The following is a 25969-nucleotide window of genomic DNA, read 5'->3' as shown; positions in this document are numbered from 1 at the left end:
GAACATTGGCTTAGCATACACAAGGCCCTGTGTTCATTCACTGTCACAACAAAATAATTCATATTCATGCTAAGTAAGTTTTATAAAACCCATAAAGAACAATTACATTCTTTATACTACCATTGAAGATTATCTGCTGGACCATGTACCTAGTAGTTGACCCGATGTGTGAGCAGGTATAAGCCTGCATTTAGAGGTGATAGTGGACAAACTGCTTAAGAAAGGAACCTGTATAGTAAACATGTCAGAAAGATAGATAAGAAGCTACTCTGAAATATTGATGCTTATAACATGATCTTTTGCGGGAAGGGATATAAACAAAGGATCCTGAATAAAATAGTTCCCTCTATAAAGTTCTGAAATAATAAATCTAATTAAGTAGCTGAGTAATTGTATCCTAACCATGTTTATAATCTCTGGAATCTTATTATTTGTCAATCATATATGCTTTTGATGACCTACAGACTTAAATGAGATATTTGCCAAGGAATGGACTGTGAGTTTATGTCATAGGGAGTACATTTTAATAGGACACAGATATTATTTTCATTTGATGGGGCTCTGATGTGGGCCCCAAGTTTGATATTTGGTTTTTCTATTACTATGTTGTTTTGTTTTTCCCCTCAGGGAACCTTAAGTTTTTGTGGGTTTTGATACGGGTTTTTTTTTTTAAATGTGTGTGAGTATTTTGCCTACAAATATGTAAGTGCACCAGGGGTGGCTGATCCCCATGGAACCAGAGTTACAGCCATTCATGAGCCCATGTGGGTGCTACGAACTGAACCTGGGTCCTCTACAGTCCCAATGTTAAAGTTTTGTTATTTGTTTTATTTTGTTGTTTGCTTATTTAGAGCACTGGTCTATGGCCACCATGCTGTCAGAGAAGATGTGCTTGATGGAAGTTTTTGGCTTACTCATCCTTCCATAACTTGTGACAGGGACTTCCATAAACTTGAACTTTTATATAACATCTTTCTCCCCACTACAGATGACTAACTCAGTTTAAGTTCTGTAATTCTAACACTTGAGAGGCTGGGGCAGGAAGACAGTGAGTTGAAGGCCAGGCTTAGTTACATACTGAGAGACCTTGTTTTCTTTTTTTTCTCCTTCTCTTTACTTTTCTTTTTTTCTTTCTTTTTTTTCTGCTCTTTTTCCTCATCTTGTTTGAGTGGCTTCTTTAGGTAACCAGAGACAGACTGTTTTCTTCCTCTTTCCCTATCTCTAAAATAAATGTAAACCTTCTGTTTAAGCTTTGCAACATGAAAGATTTTATTTGTAATGTAATTATATTACACTTTCCAAGGTTTTATGTATTGTGAGACTTAACTTTTTTCCTCTTTAGGTACCAGGAGGAATAAGAACTGACTTCCTTTCTCCTAGCTATCCCTGGGTTTTACCTGTATACAATCTCAACCACTCAGTAAACTCTGACTTGAGAGCTTTACAAAAAAAACAAACAAACAAAAAACAATATCTATCTGGTTATATCTGACTCTCTATGGTGGGACCCAGATATCAGTATAATTTAATCCCAGCATGCAGTATCAGTTGGAAACCACCACACAAAATCTCATCTACTTTCATGCCTCTAAAACTTGTTCCTGGAGTTAAAGTTTTGAGAACATGACCAAGAGGTTCCATAGGGGAAAACTATTATATTTGTCACAACAAATATAATGCAGTTACCTACTGACAACTGTCATCTATTGATCAGTTGTATGTCATACACTCTACTGTGTCTCTGTGTGTTATCTTTACATTTTTACATCTTTACATATATTATATTTACGTTTTCTACTTTGCTGTATTTTACTGTTTAACCTCCATGATGAAATGGGTCTTAGTATTATTTCACAGAGAGAAAAAAGAAATGTTAAAGAGAATAAGTGATATAATCAGAATCACATAACCAATAAATGAGGGAAAGTGTTGATAATAGTTGATCATGTGCTATATCAATAACAAAGAAAGTAAAATATTTTTAAAAATTAACTGCGTACTAATTATAATCAATTATACCAACAGTTTACCATTTCTGTCTAATTACAATATAGCACAATAATGATTATGATTATAAATACCATTAAGCAGATCATATTAACTTGGGCAAATTCCTTTTGATTACCAAACAGTTTAAGGCTTTATTATAAATAGGTAGGAGATGAATAATAACCAGAACTTTTATTTTATTGAGTATTTACTATATAGCAAGGCCCAGAGTAAACTTTACATCTATTTCATTTACATCTATTTCATTTAGCCTTGTAAAACCAAAATTGTGAGATCAGTGCTATACTATCAGAGGAATAGGTTTAGGTTTGGTTGAACACCGTACCTAGTAAATGACACATCTGGCTCTTTACTCTTCTGTCTTCATGTATAATATGCTATGAGTGCATAGGATATTTCATGTATGCTGTGCCCTTGAATCTTATACTAATGTGGGCTGCTTTTTTTTTTTCCAAAACTTTCCACGTTTTCTTTAAAATGGATAAAATTGGTTTTAAAGTCTCTAAAATTATGTTTCTGTGTATGTAATTAGTAGTTTTAATTTGGTATATGTAGAGTGATAATCCCAGCATCCACACAGTGCCTTAAAACTATCTGTGAGTCCACACAGTCACAGTGCCAGGGGAGCTGATGCATTCTTCTGACGTCTGTGGGTGCCAGGCATGTATGTACTATGTATACATAGTTGCGAGCAAAATATACACATGAAATAAAATATAATAATAAATAAAACAAGCACTGAGGATGTAACTGTTATAGAAAGCTTTCTAGCATGATAAAGGCCCTGGCATGAGGAGCATGTAGGGAGAGAAAATTAACTTTAAACATATACTGGCACATTAATATGCCAAGAAGCTGGATTTCCTGGTGATGTGGAAAGAACCAAGTTGCCCCATTTCTTTTATTCAAGTCACATGAAGTTGTAAATGATTCCCTTAAAAGAATGTCTCATTTTCATCAGACTCCTCTTTCAGGGGCTACATTTAATAACCATTTCATAGTGTTAGGAATTAAAATACCTGAGTTCCAATCATAGTATCTCTGTTAACCATTGAATAGATTATACTAACTTTTAAGCTTTCCAATATTAAAATATGGATAAAAGTTATTTTTTAACCATTACACAAAAAAAATATTCTAATATAAAATCATTAATTTGGTAATGTTTCAGTAATGGCTTTCATAATATGTAAACAAAGTAAGATAATGTAGATACATAGTTGAAGTCCCAAGTATAATTAGTTTGATACATAATGGCAATTCAATGATAATAAAAATAAGCTCTTATTTGAAATCTTCAAAGTATTTTTCTTTTAAATCCAATAAAGAATAAAGGGAGCTATGTACTCCCATTATATTGGGGAAAATCCCATCTTTATTTATTTATTTATTTTTATTCTTTTTTAATTAAAATTTCCGCCTCCTCCCCGTTTCCCATTTCCTTCCCCCTCCTCCCAAATATTGCCCCTCCCCCCACTCCCCTCCCCCTATCCCCACTCCTCTTCTTCTCCCCCTACTCCATTCCCCCTCCCTCTCTATACTGAAGAGCAGTCCAAATTCCCTGCCCTGCGGGAAGACCAAGGTCCTCCCACTTCTATCTAGGTCTAGGAAGGTGAGCATCCAAACAGGCTAAGCTCCCACAAAGCCAGTTCATGTATTAGGATCGAAACCTAGTGCCATTGTCCTTGGCTTCTCATCAGCCTTCATTGTCCGCCATGTTCAGAGAGTCCAGTTTCAACCCGTGCTTATTCATTCCCAGTCCATCTGGCCTTGGTGGGCTCCCAATAGATCAGTTCCACTGTCACAGTGGGTGGGTGCATCCCTCAAAATCCCATCTTTAACTACTTAGAAATTAGTTGTACCAAATTGCCCACCAATACTAATAAGTCCTTGCAATATAGAGGGTATTTCACATTACTACATTCTTCAGGACCTAAAAGACTTTGAATTTGAAGGAGTTTGTACAGCTGTTAGAGAATTCCATAGATGCTAATTAAATGAAATTTGTTCTACATAACAATCTAACAAAGGGGGTGTGTGACCTGGAAGGCCAATTACTTGTGAGAATCAGATTTCAGGGTGTCAGATCACTGTAAATGCTGACTGGGGGCAAAATAGAGAGAGCAACCCTTACCCAAAGCTTTGATAATTGTTTTTACATCAGTCCATCTTAGATAAAGACACACCTACTACCTTCTTACTAAATTCTAAATATCCACCACCAGCTCATAGATCTTCAGCTAATAAGTGTCTTATGATAATTCCATCCTTACAGGAAAGTTATATCACTTCCTATGTATTAATTATATGTAAAGAACTCAGCATCCTAGAGAGTTGTCAGTTATAGTTCATAAATTTCAAATAAAATTTAGAAGAAACAACTAGAGTGATTTTTCTACCTAAATTCTCATTGTCTTATATATATGTCCTAGAACTGGTGAATTCTATAGATGTCATATTTTAGCATACTATCTTGCATACAGTAGGTACATAAGAAGTTCCTTGGGTCTTTTTACAACATGGTATTATGAAATCTCTAGCTTCAATTTATGGACAGTATTAGTAAATACTGTGATTTTTCAAAACGCTTTATGTCAGTCATATTCATTTAATATTGTTCTGGATAGTTCCTCACAAGAATATAGTTCCTTCAAGAAGAAAGGTTATGATTCAAGCCTCAAGTCCATTGGCAGTCCATGTATCAAAAAAGCATAGAAGGTTTGTAGCTGTCCTTAGCCAAGAACTTACTATGTGCCAGAAGTATAGGCCCTTCCATTTCATCTCAAGTCTTGATGGTAATACTATCAGACATTATCACTATTCAGATACAGAGCCCCAATGAGATTCATGTTAAGAACAGTAACAAATGTTCCTGTTTTGAAGTCCTGTGCTAAAAAACTCTCTGAACCAAATGTGTACCCCACAATCACTGAAATACCTTGTCGTTCCCTTTACAGCAGGTTGATCTAGTGAAGGAAGGATTCACCACCTTGAAATTCTCAATGGAGGGGCTGGAGAGATGACTCAGCAGCTAGAAAGCACTGGCTGCTGTTCCAGAGTAACCAGGTTCAATTCCCAGCACCTACATAGCAATTCATAACTGCCTAACTTCAGTTTCAGGGGATCTGACACCTTCATAGACAAAACATGAATACACATGAAATAAAAATAAGCAAATTATTTTAAAAACACTTCTTAAAAAATTCTCAATAGAATATTTGGTCAATCTGACTAAACATTGGATACTCTGGGATTCATGTTCTATATATATACTAGACCTGTACCCAGCACTAAAAACCTGGGTTACTGGTAAGTGTTGACGTGCTGATAATAAGGGCAAGCTTGGTCCAATAAAGGGTATGTTTTCTTCCTAACTTAAACTAACTTTTAATCTGTTTTTTCAGATTCTGTCTCTCCCCCCATGCTCCTCCAGCTCAAATGTGACTCCCATAGAATTCTTCTCTGGCCCTCTAAGCACAGTTACACACTCATCTCCTCATATAATTCCTGTGTGTTTTCATATATCTATTTCTTTCCATGCAGCTCTCTATTGCCTATGTTGTACAAAGTATTGTGTTTGTTTTCACAGTTTAGGGGGGATATTTAAAGATGGTCATATAACCATAATTTTGTATTATAAAGAGCCTTTATTCTAATTGTTAATTCTAAAATTTACTTTATTTTCCTAATTCCAGGGAAGTTTTCTTTTTCTGTGTGTTTTGTAGTTTTTTTCCATTGTTTCCAAAATTGAATGTTTAATCGTTTAAGAATTCTTAGTTCAGGGGCTGGAGAGAGAGTTCAGTGGTTAAGAGCACTCACTGGTTGCTACTCTTTCAGAAGACCTGGGTTAAATTCCCAGCACCCACATGGTAGATCATAGCTGTCTATAACTCCAGTTGTAGGGTATCCAAAACCATCAGACATACATGCAGGCAAAACACCAATTCACATGAAATAAAAATAAATGATTTTTTAAAAAAATAATTCTTAGTTCAGGGCTAGGAACATTACTCAGCTGGTGTAGTACTTGCATCACTTGTACAAAGCCCTGGGTTCCATCCCCAGTAACTGTGGTGGCACACATCTGCAATTTCAGTATTCTGGAGGTGGAGGCAGAAGGATTAGAAGGTCATCTTCAGATACATAGTATGTTTAAATACATAGACCCTGTCTGAATAAAAGTAGTCCCTAATTCTGTTTTTAGAAACATGAAGTTCCAGGACAGCTGGGGCTACCCAGAGAAACCTTGTATCTAGGAAAAAGAAAGTACTAAAAAAAAAAAAAAGTATTCTTGCCTTAGTTTTTTTTTTTTTTTTTGGTTTTTCGAGACAGGGTTTCTCTGTAGCTTTGGTGCTTTGGTGCCCATCCTGGAACTAGCTCTTGTAGACCAGGCTGGCCTCGAACTCCCAGAGATCCGCCTGCCTCTGCCTCCTGAGTGCTGGGATTAAAGGCGTGCGCCATCGCCCGGAATTGCCTTAGTATTCTTATCTTTAGTTGACAATGCAAATGAGAAGGTGTCTCAGACCATCAGATACTGTATAAGCTGGCAATGCCACAGCTGTGTTTAATAATGTCTAATGGAGGTTTCAGTAGTTTAGGTAATGTTTTAGTATTTATTATTATGAAGTATTTAATTTCTCATAGTTATTTTCAAACTAGAAATCAGTTTTTAAAAAAAAACTTTAAATTTTTTAAGATTTATTTTTATTATTTTTAAGGGTGTGTGTCTGTGCTTATACATTAATTCAGGTGCCTGTAGAGCCGAAACTTCAGATTCTCTGGAGTTACAGGTAGTTGTGAGCAAGTCAACGTGGATGCTAGGAAGAGAGCTCAGGTCCTCTACAAGAGTAGCACATGCTCCTAACTGTTGAGCCATCTCTCCGCTCCTTAAAAACTTTTGATGCAGTTGATTGGATTTTAGACCATACATCCTAGCCTAGAGTGGTAATAAAGTATAGATTATTTCCACTGCCTCTTGGTAGAAAGTCTTTTCAGGTTCCTGTGAAGAGGACAACTTCTGTGCATCTTACTCTTCATTTCATAGGCAGGCAGAATGTTAAGAAGAATGCCAGTGCGACCAACACTATGTCTTTTATCACAAAACAAGTTATTAAAGAGCTCCAGGCTGGCTGACCTTGTGTCCCTATTTTCTAACCTTTATTTTGGTACCCTTGGTTATATCATCTCCTCTTAAGTGTGAAGAATGTTTAATACTGTAAAGCACTATATATGACATTGGACACTATATATACAACATTGGAATTCTAAACTACATTTAAAAGGACAGTAGTAACCTGAGTGCATGTTCATAAGAGCAGCTAGATAACATGGCAAAGTTCAATAGCAATCATTTCTTCACTCCTGCCCCATTTTTCCTGAGCAAATACACTTAGGGTACTCTTCAGTGATAGTATGTATAAAGAATGGTCTCCAAAAAAAAGACTGACAGCCTTAATTTGTTTGATATGTGCAATCATGGTCCGTGTTAAATTCAAAATGCTTGTCCAATCAAGGATTCAATATAGAAAAGAGGCAGTAACAAGCATGCTGCACACTGTAATAAAGAAATCTGTTGATTGAAAACAGTTTGTATATTTTGGAAATGATAGGGAATGTAATTGGTAAGAAAGAAAAGGATAGGGCTTCATAAATAATAGGAAATAGAGCATATTTTTTACTGATAATACTAACTCGATTTAATAACATTTTGGTGTTGAATTTTTATATTCCAGAAAATAAGCAATGTGGCTACTTTTCTTGTACTCTAAATGTCATGATTAATGGAGTGACCTTTTTTAGTTTTGTTTTCATTGAGAACAGCTCTAATGGAGTGAATCTGAGGCAACAATGAGTGTTCCGGCTCTCCAAGAACTTTCCCAGAATGAGAGATATTTATTTCCCTTTTAAAATCAAACATTTTAAACTATTTTTGCTACAAATACTTTATCAATGTGTTTTTGTGACAGAAGATCCAAACAATAGGGAAGATTATAGAACTATAATGGGCATCTTCCACCCCAGCTCTCGTACATTCCTCCTTGAATTGTCAAATCCTTCTCACCTAGATAGATACCTCAGTAACGATTTGTATGCTGACCATTAAGGGGCTGTTGAGATTTGTTGTTTATGTCACACTCAGGTTTACTTTTCTAAGATTGCATAGATACATACACTGGAAATCAGGTCACACTATGAAGGGTTGATATTAACAGCTCTCCACAGGAAATGTATTGTTGACTTGGACACGACTGGCTGTGCTTGGAATGAGTTAGATAGGAGGACCCTTTTACTATGAACTACCCCAGGTCACAGGCATCACTTCAGAGCTGCCTAGCACAGTTGCCCAGTATCTAGTTTTGTCTTCTCTGTAAAATAAAATTTGCAACAGTTAAACTTCAATCTCAGTTACTACTTTTACCTGTCCACTTTATCTTGTTTTTCAGTTCTTTTGTCCATACATTTAAAATTCTGAGCCATGTATGCTAGTATGCACTATAGTACCACTTATTCAGGAAGGGGGAAGCAAGAGAATCATTTGGGTCCATGAGTTTAGGCCTCCTGTGCAACATCTATAAACCTCACCCACTAAAAATAATTTAAAATATAAAATCCTACATTTAGACTTAGGGCTAGCCCTGGCTGTCCTGGAACTCACCATGTAGACCAGGCTGGCTTTGAAGTCAAGAGATCTGCCTGCTTCTGCTTCCTAAGTGCTGGGATTAAAAGTGTACACCACAGCCCAGCTTAGCATAACATCTTGATTAAGAAGTGGGGGGGGGGTGTATTTTTCCAGGTGCTATGAAGAGAGAACATGTCTCAAAAACAGACAAACAGACACACACACACATACTCAAAACAACCGTATACTAGGTTCTACCTCTTGGGTTTTTACTGCATCCCAATTACACCAAGCTGGGAACTAAACCTGTAACAGCACATGTGCCTTTTGGGAACATCCACACCCAAACTAACAATAACTTACCATTTGATATTTTTACTAAGATTCTTGATACTTATGGAATTAATTGTAGGTATATAAGTAATTTGAAAGAACGCTGTGTGGTTTTTGTATTTTAAGGCACCTGGTAGATATACACAAAAATACGTAAGTAGATATGGTTATGGATTAAAATCCAGAGGTTTTTTAATATTTGCATATTATTTTAACTCATTTTTTATAAATTCTTTGCCCATCCATTTTCAGCAGATTAATTTAGTTATAAACTAATTTGATTTCATTGGCATCCAAAAACTTCTGTTTCCCTCTGCACTGAAGTGAATCAGTTCATAAAAGCCCTTGTCCATGACTCAGGATGAAAATACAAGATAGTCTGGGAATATGGCTCAGTAGTTAAAAATACTTGCTGCTTTTCCAGAGGACCCGAGTCATAGAAGTTCCACTTGAAAAAGATGACCCCATGAATAAAATGTTAGAAGTTTATTCAGTCTTGAAGCACTCTCTGTTGTTGACTCCCATAGTTAGGGGTGTCTGTTTGTTCTTTATCCTGTGCAGCCAATGTGCCTGACACACTTAGAACATAGATTATCATGTTCTTGGGTGCCAGGGAATAAAGCAGAGGTGTCCATCTGTTCATCAGAATTACAAAAGGGTCCAGTCACATAAACTGAAATTGGAATTACATGTACAACTGTTCTTAAAATTGAATAAAATTCAAAAATCTTGTAACCCTGACACTCAGAACACTGAGGTAGGAAGATTACCTGGGCTATGTAATGAGGCATATCTTTAAAAGAAGAATAGAAGGACAAACATTGTGACCAAAAAGAATTCTGGCTGGAGAGATGGCTTGACAGTTAAGAGCAGTGGCTGCTCTTCCAGAGGACCCAGGTTCAGTTTGCAGCACCCACATGGCAGCTCACAACTGTCCAGTTCCAGGGGATCTGACACTCTCACACAGACATGCAGGTAAAACACCAATGCACATAAAATGAAGAGTTCAGAGATTCTTAGAATCCAGGGCCTACACAGCCACTGGCTTTGTCCCTCCCTGTCTCCCACCTCACTTTCTCAAATGTACATCATCCTATTTGCTTTCTGTTTTGTGGGAGATAGATTTTCTCTGCTTGTCATGGCCACAGTGTGCTCTAAATGTGCTTATCCTGTAGTTCCCAGAATCAGAAACCTGAGGATCTCTGGCTTTCTCAAACCAATTCTGAATCCCTGGCAAAGGCCAGCAGCATCACTTTACAAACTAATTAGTAGGGACTCACTCTATGAATAGGGAAGGAAGTCCAATGGTCAGAAAATGGTTTCCACCTACCTGGCTACCACAGTTTATAGCTTACTCTTATATAACCAAGGTCCTAATAAATCTTTCTAATTGGTTCTGACAAAGTGAAAAAATTTTGTAAAGAGCTTTTTCTGAGAAGCCAAGGAATCTGTAAAAGCTTGTGGGATTGACAGCTTGCTTGGTGATAATTAGCTGATGTAGTTGACAGGGTATCAAGTTCTTCATCTGTTTTTCTTGTCATTCTTTTATGCCCTGGGTGGTAGAGACGGAACCTTAGTAAACAAAGAAGTTTCTATTTCCACCAGAAAACAAGTAGGTAGTGTCTGTTGGCATGTCTGGTAAAAACATGGGGTACTATTAAGGGACATACTCTGAGTTTTCTAACTGCCTTGTCCCCACCAGCTTTGAGCTGTGTATATACAAAAACATCTCACTTTCATATTCTAGGTCATATTTTAAGTGTGTGTGTGTCCTGCATGTGTGTCTCTGCACCATGTACATGCCTGTATACCAACAGAAGCCTCAAGAGGACATCAGGTCTCTTGGAACTAGAGTTACTAATAGGTGTGAGCAGCCATATGGGTGCTAGAAACTAAACCTGGGTCCTCTGTAAAAGCAGCAAATGCTCTTAACCACAGAACCATCTCTCCAGCCCCTCCAGGTTTTTTTTTTCACATGGCTAATGGATCATCCTCCTTCCTGAAGGTACCCAAAGATGAAGCCTACAATGGCCTACTCCCTCTCCAGCCTTTTCCACTCAATACAAGTAATTTTCTCCTCTTGTTATTCACATTTGCTTTCTTCATGATTTCACTCAGTCAGAAGTCTTTTCTGGAAGTTTCTATCTTTCTTGGGTGACTCTCTTGCATTATATTGGCTTCTGTCCTTGTCCAAAAGAAACTATCTTGTTCAGCTTCTTTCATTACCATTCCCTCTCCTGGCAGTGTCCATTTTTAGAGCAAGCAAGAGTTTGAGTGGATTTTCCTGGGCCCAGTTTATCTTGAGTATCTCACTGTGCGTCTTTGTTCTCATTAATCCCACCCTCCAGGAGTAGGTATCTCATTTGTGCAAAGTAGTCACTATCAATTTCATGACAGGAAAAATTCTCCCCCTAAAGTGGGTACACGTGAAAAGTGGGCCTTTGTAACAGAGAGATGGTAATTCTATGTGAATATATGGAAGAATATGTGGTTATTTACCAGGGTGATTTTTGTCTCCAAGGGAAAGTTTAATAAAGTCTTGAAACATAGTTTCTAGTTCCTTGTCAAAGCCTGCAATGGGCACACAGTAAAGAATTACCGAGCTGATTCCTACCTGTAATCCCAACACTTTGAAGACTGAGGCAAGAAGAATGTCAAAAGTTTGAATACAGCAGGGGTTACTTAATGAATGATTTCCAAGTCAGCCCTGGACTATAGAGTATGACCCTGTGTTTAACATGAACCCAAACATAAATACATATATACCAGCCTGAAATGTCAGTAGGTTGACAAGCCCTCAGTTTTAGCTAGTGAGGTAGATGTGTAGAGTGTAAAGAGAACTTGGTGGCCACTGCACCGATGATAAAGAAAGCCAAGATAGTATTTTGTCAATTCAAAAACAAAAAACAAAAAAAAAAAAACCCTAATAACAGTAAATGTAGCAGCAATTTTTTCTGGCCACAAGGAAAATAGCCTTTTGGTCTTTGCATAATTAATATTACAGAAAGTCAGTCATATTGTGTATCTGTGGCACAGAGTTTTGTTTATTAAATCTACTTTAACATAATAAACTTATTACATGCTTATATGAATATATATGGTTTGCAAAACAAAGTAAAAGATAAATGTCACTTTAGATCTTTGAAAACCATTAAACTTTCTGGCTTAACAGAAAGCAGCTGATGACTCATCTCTGCTTTTGCCTTCAGTCTGTGATAGCCGCACACATCATGGGAGCCTCTGGAAATTTCACTGTAGACCCATGAGAGAATGAGGGCCAAAAAGCCAATAATGTCTTAGAATACCTTTTGAAAACATTTTGATCTTGGAAAACCCCTTCATGGGACTCAGGGTCTCCCCAAGTTCGCTCCCACCCCCACACTTGGGGAACTGCAACTCTAGACCTAAGGAGTTCATCATCAGGAATGGAAGAAATGAAATGTGCCTGTATTTTGACTGATATTCTAAGTGGTATTTCACACTCTTCATATATGAATGGAGGCCTCAAAATACCTTGGTTCTACCATTATCTGTGACCTAGTCACCAATAGAATCAAGGGCATTTTCAGGTCACATTACAATTGTTGCAGATAACTAAAATACTACATTTAACTCATCATTGCTTTGAACCTTTAGTTGCCACAATGCTACATCTTATCTGCAATATCTTAGTAAGAACATACATTACTACATTTAAGCACTTTAAATATTATGATAAATGTGTTCCAATATAATTGCTTTACTCTGCAATTCTGTTTTTAATTTTTAATTTGAAAAAAATTCTGAGAATCTAGTGATGTAACTAGTGGTAGAGTACTTGCATAGTGTATGTAAGACTGATGGGATCTGAGAGTTTTAACAATTAGACTGTGAAGAGGTCCTTTATGTAAAACCCTGTTCTAGAAAGTTAGACTGCCAGAAGAACATCCCTTGACTTTTTGGGGAAGACAGTGTGGCCTCAAAGCAAGCTGAAATTGGGGAGTGTTCCAAAAATGCAATTGCTGAACCCCAGGTAGGGACCACCTGAGACAGTCAACTAGACTGCCCTCTAGCTTCCCCGCCTACCCTGCTGCTTCAGAACTGCATGTAGTCCTTTAACCTCAACCTCAGTTAGGGAGATCCTCCCCTAGAACCAGTTCTGTCTGCCTTCCAGCCACCCAACCCACTCCACAACCTCAGTCCCAGAGGGAGTCTTACCCCACTCCCAGAGGCAGGCTACTACCCAAAATGCTGTAGAAACTCAGAGTATATTAGGGCCTTAACCCAGATAAGGATCCCCAGTCAGACCTCCACTCCACCCACCTCCATATAAAGACAGTGTAGTATCCTGTACCCTACTCCCACAAAGCATTGCCACTGTGACCATAGCCTGCCGATGACCTTAGCCCCTGCAAGCCAAAAACCACATGTAGAACCTAGCAAGGCCTTCACAGATTTCTAAAGATCAACAGTGGGAATCTTCTAAGAATAAAGAAAGTCTGCTCTTGGAGCTGGAGAGATGGCTCAGCAGACAAGAAATAGCACTGATTGCTCTTCTAGAGGACCCAGGTTCAATTCCCAGCTCCCACATGTTAGCTAGCACCTGTCTGTAACTCCAGTTCTAGGGCTTCCCTCACACAGGTATATAGGCAAACAAAACACGAATGAACATTAAATAAAAATAAATTATAAAAAAAATAAAGTGTTGTTGAGCCCAGAAGTTGCATATATCTCTAGCTGATATTAGACTACACAGACTGGCTCCAAAATCAAACCCCAAGCACCATTCAGCTGGTCCACAACCTAACAAGTTGGAGTAACAACAAACACAGATCCAAATACTCAACCAAGGTGAGACCAGATATCCATAGCAAAAAAGAAAAAAAACTACCACCAACGCCATAACTCCCAGTGTTTAGGTCTCACCACAAAAGCAATACATTAATAACCAAGAAAATGTCTCCTCCATAAATTAGCACCTCTACCATTTCTTCTGGGTAATGCAACTTAGCGGATGCATTAGATGGTGTGTTCAAAATAGCTACTCTAAATATGTTCAAGGACTTCACAGGGGCTAGAAATAAATGCCTCAATGGGGACTGCAAAGACACAAACAGTTGAATGAAATCCTGAAAACTCTTCAGCATATGAACATGGAATTTAGTAAAGATAATAAAGAAAAGCTGAAGAAAACTCAAGATGTCAAACAGAAAACTGAGAGGACACCATCACCAATAGACTATATCAAGTGGAGCAGAGACTGTCAGGTCTTGAAGACAAGGTCAAGGAATAGACTATATCAAGTGGAGCAGAGACTGTCAGGTCTTGAAGACAAGGTCAAGGAATAGACTATATCAAGTGGAACAGAGACTGTCAGGTCTTGAAGACAAGGTCAAGGAACTGGATCACTCAACCAAAGAAAATAGTAAATCTAAAAAATAAACAGTAGAACATGCAGGAATTCTAGAACAGTATGAAAAGACCAAACCAATGAATCATAGGTATAGAAAGCACAAAAAATATTTTCCAAAAAATCATAGAAAAATTCCCAAATCAAAGGAAAGAAATGCCTATCTGAGGTACAAGAGGCATACAAAATACCAAAATAGGAGCAGAAAAGAAACTCCCCACATCACATAATACTCAAACAGAACAAAGAAAGGATACTGAAAGCTATAAAAGGGAAAGACCAAGTCATATATAAAGGCAGGCACATCATAATAATACCTGACTTTTCAATGAAGTACTTAGCATACATAATGCCCTGAGTTAAATTCTTAACTTCACCTACAACTGTGCCAAGAAACCCACTTGTAACCACAACTTTAGAGAGCAGGAGGTACTCCCAGAAAGTCATAAATTCAAAGTCATCCTTACTACATAGTAAATGGGATGGCCACCTGAGATACATGAGACCCTGTCTCAATACCTAAAAGAATGTATAGACAAATGAGTAACTTAATAAAGAAAGGAAGTGGAGATGGATGGGCGGGGAGATGGGAATGATCTGAGGGGAGTTGTGGGAGGGCAAACCATCGTCAGAATATATTGTATGAAATTTTTTAAAAAGTTAAGTACGGCTATTTAGAAAAATCTTTTTCCTATCTTCAAAAGCAACCACCTGTAAATCCTGCTGCTGTTCCTTTCGGTATTTTCCTCTTTATCTCTAACAGAAACAAAATGCATTGTGCAGTCGTTTCTACCTATCCGTACCCTGCAGGACTTAAAAGCCCATACTTATCTTCCTCATTCAGATATGGCCCAGTTCTGGCGGGTTAGTAGCCATATACCAATTCTTTCCCACCCTTTTTAACCTTGCCCTTAATCCAATTGACACATAGCTGGTACTTGTGAGCTGATCACCTTCATGGCCTCATGCCTAACTGTTCACCTGGAGATCTATTACCACTGTCTGGGCATTTCCTTCATGCAGCACTTATTTTGAAGGCCTTATATCCTAGATGCTGTGTTGTTCTTTTTGTTTACTTTCTCTTGGAGAGTGATAAAGGATGTTTTCAGTAGCTCCCTGAGAAAGAATACATGGCAAATGAAGTTTGGGGAACTTTGTCTTGAATTGTCTTTCATCTACTCTGATGCCTATGGACAACTGTTTTTAACCCTGTGTCTCTACTATAATTCTAGTAGACTTGAGCTTTTGGAATAGGGAAACTGTTTTAAGACCTGGAAGTAAGACCGGGGGCCAGCACCTTGGTCTACGTGTTTTAAGCCACGCAGGTGATTTTGCAAGACCACAGGAGATGAAGAGTGACTGAAAATCTCTGACCATACCCAGCAAAGTCCTAGGCTCAAATCCAGCACTGGAAAACAAACAAACAATAGGCAAAATAGCAAAAACAAAGCAAAAATGGCACCACATGAATTCTGAAAGCTTGTTCAGACTGTGAGGATCGGCTGCTGGGCTGTTCCCTCACCGCACTTGGGCGCCTGCCTTCTTCTACCTGGATGATCTACCGAGGTTTTTTTTGGTTTTTTTTTTTTGGGGGGGGGGGTGAGGTGTTTAATTTTTTATTTATTTATTTATTAAAGATTTCTGCCTCCTCCCTGCCACCGCCTCCCATTTCCCTCCCCCTCCCCCATCAAGTCCCCCTCCCTCGTCAGCCCAAAGAGCAATCAGGGTTCCCTGTCCTGTGGGAAGTCCAAGGACCTCCCACCTCCATCCAGGTCTAGTAAGGTGAGCATCCAAACTGCCTAGGCTCCCACAAAGCCAGTACGTGCAGTAGGATCAAAAACCCAGTGCCATTGTTCTTGAGTTCTCAGTAGTCCTCATTGTCTGCTATGTTCAGCGAGTCCGGTTTTATCCCATGCTTTTTCAGACCCCGGCCAGCTGGCCTTGGTGAGTTCCCGATAGAACATCCCCATTGTCTCAGTGTGTGGGTGCACCCCTCGCGGTCCTGAGTTCCTTGCTCGTGATCTCTCTCCTTCTGCTCCTAAGTTGAACCTTGAGATTTCAGTCCGGTGCTCCTGATCTTCCTGTCCACACCTCCTAAATGCTGGAATTATAGGCCTTTTACAAAAGTAACCTAATTATTTTTGTTGTTGTTTTGTTTTTATTGATTTTTATTGAGCTCTACATTTTTATCTGCTCCCCTCCCTACCTCTCCCCATTTTTGTTGTTTTTTGAAACAGGGTTCCATGTAGATAAGGCTGGCCTCAAATGTGTAGCCAAGGTTAACCTAAAACTCTTTTTTTTTGTTTAAAAAGTAAGATTTGTAATAAAAACTGGAAATTCTAGACCAGAAATGGAAATTCTTGACAAATAAGATTATAATTAAATAAAACATTTGCATAGCTCAAGGGACAGTAACAGGAACAGAAGACAGACTTCAAAACAGAAGGAAATATTTACAATTTACAAATCTAAAAATATGGAACGCTTCACGAATTTGCGTGTCATCCTTGCGCAGGGCCATGCTAATCTTCTCTGTATCGTTGCAATTTTAGGATATGTGCTGCCGAAGCGAGCACTAACCTAAAACTCTTGATCCTCCTGTCTGTCATCAAATGTTAGGATTACAAACATGAATCACCTTAGCCAATGATCTCGGTGCCTTTTATTTATAACAAGCTTTGCTTGTTCCTGATACACATCAGGACTGTAATTTTCAGTAACTTGGGGTCTCTTTTCATGAGCTGGTCAAATTCACCAGAAAAGAATAGCCTGTTACTGGCATTCGGGGAACGGGATGGAGTTGAGAGCTCAGGCTTTCAAATGCAGTTTTGACAGAGTTGCTTAATGAACCCTTGGTTCAGACTCTAACAGTATGGAAGTGAAGATCCAGCGTCTGACTTTGGTCATGCTTACAACCAGTCTTCACCACTCTACAAGCCCTGAAAATTTCTGGGATAAGATAAGCCCCCTTCCAGCTATCTCTTCTGCAAGCTTCAAATTCTGGTGAGATTTGCTGTAAAAGTTACCATGCATCCTTCTACTGGGTGTTGCTGTTGGTATTCTCACTCCTCTTTGGAGTTTATTGTGCCTTTAAAAATCCCTTATAGTAGGTTGGGCAGTGGTGGCGCACACCTATAATTCCAGCACTCAGGAGGCAGAAGCAAGCAGACCTCTGTGTTCGAGGCCAACCTTGTCTATAGAATGAGTTCCAGGAAAGTCAGGACTGTTACACAGAGAAGCCTTATCTCAAAAAACCAAAAAAGTTTCTTAGTATAATTTTGGTGAATATTTAGGCATTTGCAGAGCTAAATATGTGTATTTAGTGTGCTTCCTTCAACCAGAAATTGAAGTTTTTAGTGTAGGCTGTCTCTATTATCATTTTAATGTTCATATACTCCAAAGGCCTCAAAATATTTCTATAGAAGATTTGTAGGGGTCTTTGTTCATATATTCCTCCCAAGTCAAATCTAATGGGAAGTAGTTTTGTACCCTTTTTTTCTTTTTCATTAGATTGTACATGAAACCCTTGATTCAAACTGTAAAATAATGAGTATGCTTATAATAATAGTTAAAATTTATGAAACATTAGACACTGTTCTAATTATGGCCCATGTTTTATCTTCTTTAACTTTCAGCAGACCTAAGAATTCAATATCGTTGTTCCTCCATTATAAATAAAGAACTGGAGGTACAGAGAGATTAAAGAGCCTGCCCGAAGCCACCTAGAAAATTAATGGCAGAGTCAGAATTTGAGCCCAGTCTGGTCTAGAGCACATTTTAAACTTAACTACAATATACATAATGCTACTACTTTGTACATTTTAGAGTAACTCAAAGTGATGCCCCCAAATGTGTTACAGAAGTCTCTAAACTTTAGTGGACCACTTGTCATAATTTCACCAAGGTATAGCTCTTTATCACATGAAACCCACTGAAATTTGGTACATTGTGAGGAAATTTTATTTTTGGTGTTTTGATAAAGGGGTCTTGCTATGTAGCCCAGGACAGCTTCAAACCCACCGTATAGTCAAGATTGACCTCAGACGGTAATCCTTCTGTGAATATGAGTAAAATTACACCAGGCTGTGGGTGGGTTTTTTTTCCTTTATTTTTGGGAATACATGAGGAAGTTATTTTTTTTTTTTTTGAGGCAGAGTCTTGCTGTGTACCCAAGGTTGGCCTCCAGTCTACATCTTCCCACACCCAGCCTCAATCTCTTGAATGCTGAGATTATAGATATGCACCACTATACTTGATGGAGGGAAATTTCATTGTTGTTTGTTGGGGAAGATGAATACATACATGCCATGGTGCATATGTAGAAGCCAGGAATGACAATTTCTAGAAATCACTTCTCTCCTTTTACCTTGTTGAAGTCGGGTCTCCCTTGCTGTTTGTCACCAGGTTAGCCGATCTGCAACTTCTCTGCATTCTATTTCAAAGTAGGGTACTAGAGTTACAGATGCATGACACCACTTTTTACATGGGTTCCAGGAATCAAACTTCTGTCACAAGGCTCCGTGCTGTGCCATCTTCTGGATGTTAATTTTTTATGTGTATGAAGTTTTTTGCCTGCATGTATATTTGTGCAACATATGCATGCCTGGTGCCCATGGAGGACTAGTTCTAGATTCCCATATGGGTGATAGGAATCAAACTTGGGTCTTCTGGAAGAACAGCCAGCAGTCTTAACCTCTAAGCCATCTCGCCAGCGCATCCTGAAAAATTTTGAACTGTTTACGAAAGAACTGGTAGGTGTTGAGTTAATTGCATACAACATGATTTTCATTGCATGAAATTAATGTAGATTGGTCACTTAACATAAAATTGTAAGAAATACAAGGGATAAAACATGCCAGTGCTTTACTTTAATTAAGATTTAATATTAATAATAACTTGCTGATTATTAAAAGCCACAAAAGATTTAGCTGTTTTAGAAGAACTTAGATTTTGGTTATTAGTCACCTTAACTTTTTAAAAAAATGACATTGCTGTTAGGCCATTTTTTATGGTTTATTTAACTTTAATTTTATGTACATTGGTGTGAAGGTATCAGATCCCCTGCAACTGGGTCGTCAGACAGTTGTGAGCTGCCATGTGGGTGCCGGGAATTGAACCCGGGTTCTCTGGAAGAGCAGTCAGTGCTCTTAACCACTAAGCCATCTCTCCAGCCCGTTAGGCCATTTTTACCATAGATTACACATTGACTGGCTTACTTTATTTTAGACTGAGTCATACCAGGTTGCTAAAGCCCTAAAATAAGTATGTTCTAAGCATTGGATAACCATTAGAACCTGTTTAGAACTGAGACCCACGTAAAACATGTTGACTCCTTCTTTCCTGTATCACTGAGAAGATACATGTGCCATTAAAGCACTGAAGTTACAACGTCTATACAAAGAAACATGCTGGCAAAATGGCAAGAAGCAGATTCAGTCAAATCTGTTTGGTCCCAAATTATGACTCTTGTTTTATATATCAGCTCATCTTTTGCAAACAGCCTTTCTTTTTTTAACAGAATGCATCTTGATTTGATTTGACCCATACATCAGGCAGTTATGCTACAGTAAGGATTTTGCTATCCACTTGTTTACAAAGTGTACATCCTGCATGTAAAGGAAATATGGAAAATAAAAGTGAAAACAGCTTAAGAATGCTTTCACTTATATTAATCAAGGGGCAACTGCTGCTATTACCCAGGTATTGTCATATGGCTAAGCAGGGCCACAGGACCCTGGAACAAGAAGAGTCATACTGGGAGTGGTGCTGCCTCTGGTTAGGTGAAAAGCCACTTTGGCAAGTAGAATAAAACGTACCAAGTTGGGTGAGATTACAAGGGACATTTTGCCTCTTGAGTTTGGAATGGGAAAATGAGCTACACCCCACTAATACCATGCACTATGAAAAGAGATCTTGACCCTGCATTTTTTCCCATTTCTTTCCCTATTAGATGGTAATTTTCCTTTAGGAATTCAGGTTTCTCTGTTATATCCATTAATAGGGAAATGGAAAGGGAGTCGCAAATTAAAATCATTTTACTGTAAGTGTGGATGCCTTTTCAACTCTGTATTTCCCTTTGTAGAACTAAGTCAGAAAATCATTCAAGTGAAGACTATGCATTTTGATGTTAAGAGATTCCACTCTTACAGGATAGACAACCAGTTAACAACATGAAATGAGGTGGTGATGGTTTTTGAAATGAAATAATGTTTGATAGAACTTCAAGTTTCTCTCTGAACCCTGACCACACTGTAGACACCTTAGGAGGAGGGGAGTTTCTGTCAAGCACAGGATTATACAGGGAAGAAAAATTAATCTAAATACTAAGGGAGAAGCCTGTGTTCTCTTGCATGATATTTAGCAGCAAGAGCAAGGAGAGGGATGTTTCTTTCTTTGTGTAATGTGCAGTAGTTACAATAAACACAAGATTTCCAAATCTCAGAGGACTCTCTTGACAGTTGCTTGATAACAGCTTTTTTCATTCCATAGTTTTGACAGTTTGTGTGTGTTGCCATATCTAGTGTAAACTAAAACATCACTGTCATTCTGCTTTTCTTTTGTATGTGGCTCTTTTTTTTCTGTCTTTAGGATAATGAAAAAGATGGGCTTTTCACTTGTAGACTAGAGTAAGGCAAGTTGTGTGTGGAGATTAACGTGTGTTTATAAGTTTTGAAAGATTCAAGTTGACAGCAGAACACTGCTTTAAATAATTTTTTCCATATTGCCTCAGTAAAATTATTGGTGGGTTGTGTACATTTTCTCTTAATCGTTTGATAAATAGCAAATCTTAGGCATCTGTGAGGGGACCTATGTTATTTATCAGTGGTTACTGAAAAACCAGTGATTACAATAAACACCTCTAGTGCTCCTGGCTCTGCAGTCTTAGACAGATGACAAGTAACCAGCCTGTGCCTTTTGCTTTTGTCAACATTTTATCCTTCCCTACCTCATTGCTCTTCTATCCTCAAGGATGTTTGCTTCCCTCTCCATCCCTCTTGCTTCTGGGTTTATGGTTAAAATGCCTTACTGGTTTGATTCCACAAAACAGTATATCGTTGGTGTTGTTTACTTACCTTGTCTTTCTTTTTCTCAGTAAATGTAGGACCTAAAGTGCATCTGCACTGTGGGAGAGACTGCAGAGTAGGTAAGGGGCTTGGAGCGTGAGTCAGGATCAGAGCAGTGTTTTCTCATCAAATACAAACTCTTATCCTCCAATCTAGGAAGGGGACACCTACACACACACCCCAGCAACCTCTGAGTTGTAGAAATCTCCATGAGGTTATTTTGCCATCAAACCGAGTTTGCTGTAGCGTAGCAAAGTTCCCAATACCGTCATCTGGCATGTTACAGACAAATTCCAATTACTTTCTACTTCGAGCTATTGTTAAACACTACAAGCTAGCTGACAGTAAAATTATAAATACAGGTGTTGTCACACTACACTATAATCAGAATTTTAATTTGAATTTTCATTTGTAAAGCCTTTTTTTCCATGTGAAAATAGGAATAGAATTAGTTTTATTGACAGTAAAAAGACATTTTGAAAGCTTCCTAAATCATTACCTGTATTTAGCAGGAGGAAAAATTGTATATGTCCATGTAAAAAGAAGAGTTTTATTATCACATATTTACTCATTATATTTGGTGGTAAATAAAACGGGGAAGACGTGTTTGACATATGATTGATGGAACTCACTGGGTTTTTGCTTCATCAGAACAATAGACAGACATAAATATATATTTTGCTTTTGTTTTGTTCTGCTGTTACCAATGCAGACCTGTAGACAAAATCTTCTAGCAAATTAAGTAAGCCTGTTGGGAGTCTGCATGCAATGCTATAAACTTTTTATTTGACAATTTTCTCTTCTCACCCAGATTCCTCATCTGTGGAACTCTTTCTCTCCCCCCCCCCTTTGCGTGGTGGTTGGAGTAGGTTCCCCCTTCTCAAGTCCCTTTTTTCCCTCAAGGCATTTAGTGTCGTGTCTGCCAGATTTCAGTGATGAGCAGCGAATTGCTTTTAAAGTGGGCATTATGCCAGTTCAGCAGCACAATGGAAAACCAATCTTCCACCATTCTACTTTTGATGCTGTTATTGTAGCATTTTAGATAACTGCTGCCACAAAAAAAAGAAAGAAAGAAAAAAAGATGTGCTCAATTGCTACCAGTTAGTCAAGTTAAATCCAGAGTAGCATTAAAATTACTCTGAAAACTGTTTGTCAGAGGTCATGTGCCGTCAGTGGCTGCCGCGCATAGGATGGATATTCTGTTCGGGTGGGGGTTTTCCCCTTTATTATTACTGTGACTGACCAGCTCTCTAAATAGCCCTTCACTACCTGTTTACTTATTGTCTTCACCTCCCTGTTGAAAAAATGTGTCAAGCAGAAATGTTGAAAAGTTTCTTTAAAGTGCTGGAAATAGCAGGAGAGCGAGTTGTTCAGGGTGCTAGAGTTTGTACAGTGTGAAAGCAAAAAAAAAAAAAAGTAGGGGGAGAGCAGGAACATAATTCTCTGGTTTCTATAGCAAGATTACTGTTTTCTTCTTTTTATCTTCACTTTTCAACCACTGGGTTCACTATTCTACCTTTTTTTTTTTTAATCGCACAAGTGGAATTTATCCTTTCTCTATCTCAAGTCCCCTCCCCCTCTTGCTGGCTTTGCTTGTGAATGAAAGGGATGTCTACAATGGCCATGGGACAGATGGCAGCTGTGGATGTTGTATTTGATGTATTTTGGAGAGAGTCATATTTTAGGCCAATAGATGAGCTATTTAGAGGATGGCAGTAACATTCTTGAAGCCTACTTCAATTCTTCAGAATTTAGACTTTAAAATTACACAAATAGCTCTAATGTCTGCTATAAATAATTAATGATTTATTGGCTGCATTACAGTGATAATAAAAGCAACTCAGTCTTCTGAACTGCATTTCTTGTCAAGAATATGTCTCTTTATGCTCATGTGGTGGCTTGCAAATTTTTCTGTCTCAGTCATGTGTGTAGGGACATCAGACATTAAGCCCCGTGGAGGCAGGCCGGGTGTGTGTGTGTGTTTGTCCATTCCTGTGTTCCCAGGTCTTAGAACAGTATCTGACATGTAATAGACATTCAGCAAATATTTCTTGGATAAAGCAACAGTTCAAGCTTCTGTGTGTTAAAGAATGATATATTTACTTACCTATGGCTGTTTCTCTCCAATTCAAGTGCTAACCTGTGAGAAATACAGGTTAGATGTTAGATACATGTTAGTTGCATATTGTTTTTTTTTTTTTTAAGTTTCCCTCCTAACCATATGACAAATTATGCAGGACACTCAGAACACTAAATATTTGGTCACTTCATGATGGAAATAGGAATAGAATAACTCCATGGTCAGTATCATGGAGTGTCAATAATGTCTAACACACATGCACATGAGTGCACATATACCAGATAAAAGAATGTGATGATGTGATACTTTTACTATTCATAACTATAGTGAACGTCATTCACGTATACCATCTAAGTAAGCCCTTTGTACAGCTCATCCTATCAGTGAGCAAAGATTGCCTGTGTGGTGGCATACATGTGTGAAATCAGTTAGGCCCCTCAGTACCTAACTTTCCCTCTTCTTTGGAATTATGGCTTATGCATCTCTACACACCCTCTACTACTATCTCTGTTGAAGTTCCATGCTCCCATCTGCAAAATGAAGCCTAGAGACTGTTTAACAAGGTCAAACCTAGGCTTCAGAGAATTTTATAACTTAATCAAGAACTGTACAGTGTGAGACACACAGTGCTCTCCTTTTAATCATTGAGTCACAAATGTGACACAGCTTTAAATGGATGGCAGCAATTTGCAAATCAATAAGATCCAGTTTATACTTAGCTTTGGACTAGGGATATAGCTCAGCTAGTGTGGGAAGTCCTGTGTTCAATCCCAAGCACACAAGAACAAAAAGCAATAAATATGTTAAGGATGATAAGAGTGAAAATGCACAGCAATATAGGGATGTTGAGTCTCTCTGAGCACTTACGTACTCTATCAGAAGAGTGCCTTGACAGAAGCCTCTTTCTAAACAGCAGCTGAAAGGCTTAAGCTTTACTGTAAGGGTTATACATTTCTTTGAGAAGAGTATGGAATGTAAAACACGACCTTTCCTAATGTAGTCTATCTCTATCTCCATACTCTTTAACCTTTGCCTAATAGCAACCAAAGAACAACCTGAAGGATTAGAGTTTTTATTAGAGAAAATTTAAACACATATAAAGCAAAAAAATTTTACATTATACGGCCTACCACACCACCATTTTACACCCACAGAAAAGATGAGTGTGTTTACTCTAGCATGCTACATTAACACTAAATGACATTCTAAACGCTTTCAGTTACCCAAATCAAAACAATCTTGTGTGGGTATGCTTAGGAGACCTTTGTGACATTTGGAGGGGTTTTGTTGTTTGTTTACTTGTTTTTAGATGTATCATAGGGGCTGGTCAAGGTGGCCAGTGCTTGTAAGCATATAATCCCAGGGTTTGAGAGGCCATTGCAGGAGGATCATGAGTTTGAGGCTGGGCTGAGTTATCTAGTGAAATCCTGTCAAGGGAAAAAAGTAGCCAACAGTACATTAAAAGGTTTCTCTTTTTGTCCCTTTACAAAGAGGATTTAGAGAAAGGATAAGGATAAACTAAAAGTTTAGCCTTACAGAAAGCCTCTTTGGTCTTGTTTCCTGTATGAATCTAGTGATTCTTTCTAGCTTATAAAATTATTGTTATGATTTTTAAAAAAATAGTCTGTTTTTTCAGGGGTTTTCTGTTTGGTTTGTTTTGTTAGAGGTGATGTTTGTTTTTGAGGCAGGGTCTGGCTGTGTTGCTAGGGTGGTTTTGAGCTCCATCATGAGATCCTCCCACCTCAGCCTTCTGAGCAGCAGGATCTTTATGCACACAATGCTACATTGAGCTAGGAGTTATATCCTATGAACCTTCTTTACCAGAGACTGGTAGACTTTTTGTATATAGGGTCTGTTGGTGAAATCTCCAGCTTTCATGACCAGGTAGTCTCATTACAGTTGTTCATTGTCACCATTGTAACTATAGACAAAATAAACATAATGAGTATGGTGTATTTCAATAAAACTTTTTTTGACGAAATCATAGTTTGTTAATCTTTGTTCTATAATGAGAAATGTGAATCATAAAATGTCAAATATCTTATTGCTTGAAGTAAATAACCCCTCATTTTGGGAGTCAGTCAATATGTCAATGCTTGGCCAGGCTTACAAAAGAAGAATCCTAAGGGAGAGACATGTCTTTCAAGGGACAGCCACTTTCTTTAGCAGTTTGCTACATCCAAATTAAGTTCACCTAGACTTGAATTTATCAATGGCTTCACTGAGGCCACCTATTTCCAAAAGCCCCCAGCCTTCATTACTAAGGAACCTTGATATTAATTGTAGTGGAGAACAGATGCCAATATTAAAGTAGCTAAATAAAGTGGAATGCTATCCCCTATTACCTCCTCTGAACAAACCTTAAATTTTAAGAAAGAGACAGAGTTGGAAAGAGAAGGGCCATGACTGAAGGGCCGTGACTTTGGTCATCAGGCAGTTAAAGTTTCAAGCTATCTGGTCAATTCTTATGAAGT

At 38.2% G+C, this 25969-nt stretch overlaps 1 protein-coding gene and 1 non-coding gene across 3 annotated transcripts in view; one reads left to right on the top strand and one right to left on the bottom strand.

Annotated features, from left to right (window-relative positions):
• Positions 1-25969, top strand: part of Pola1 (DNA polymerase alpha 1, catalytic subunit) — a 329844-nt gene that overhangs the window by 295065 nt on the left and 8810 nt on the right. The gene's annotated exons all lie outside the window — the stretch shown is intronic.
• Positions 16822-16927, bottom strand: LOC130868774 (U6 spliceosomal RNA). The gene has a single exon (XR_009056576.1). It is a non-coding gene; the product is annotated as a U6 spliceosomal RNA (small nuclear RNA).

The sequence above is a fragment of the Chionomys nivalis genome, chromosome X (assembly GCF_950005125.1).
Source record: "Chionomys nivalis chromosome X, mChiNiv1.1, whole genome shotgun sequence".
NCBI classification, from domain to species: domain Eukaryota; kingdom Metazoa; phylum Chordata; class Mammalia; order Rodentia; family Cricetidae; genus Chionomys; species Chionomys nivalis.
The sequence above is the reverse complement of the archived record's forward strand: the minus strand, read 5'-3'. Positions and strand labels throughout refer to the sequence as shown.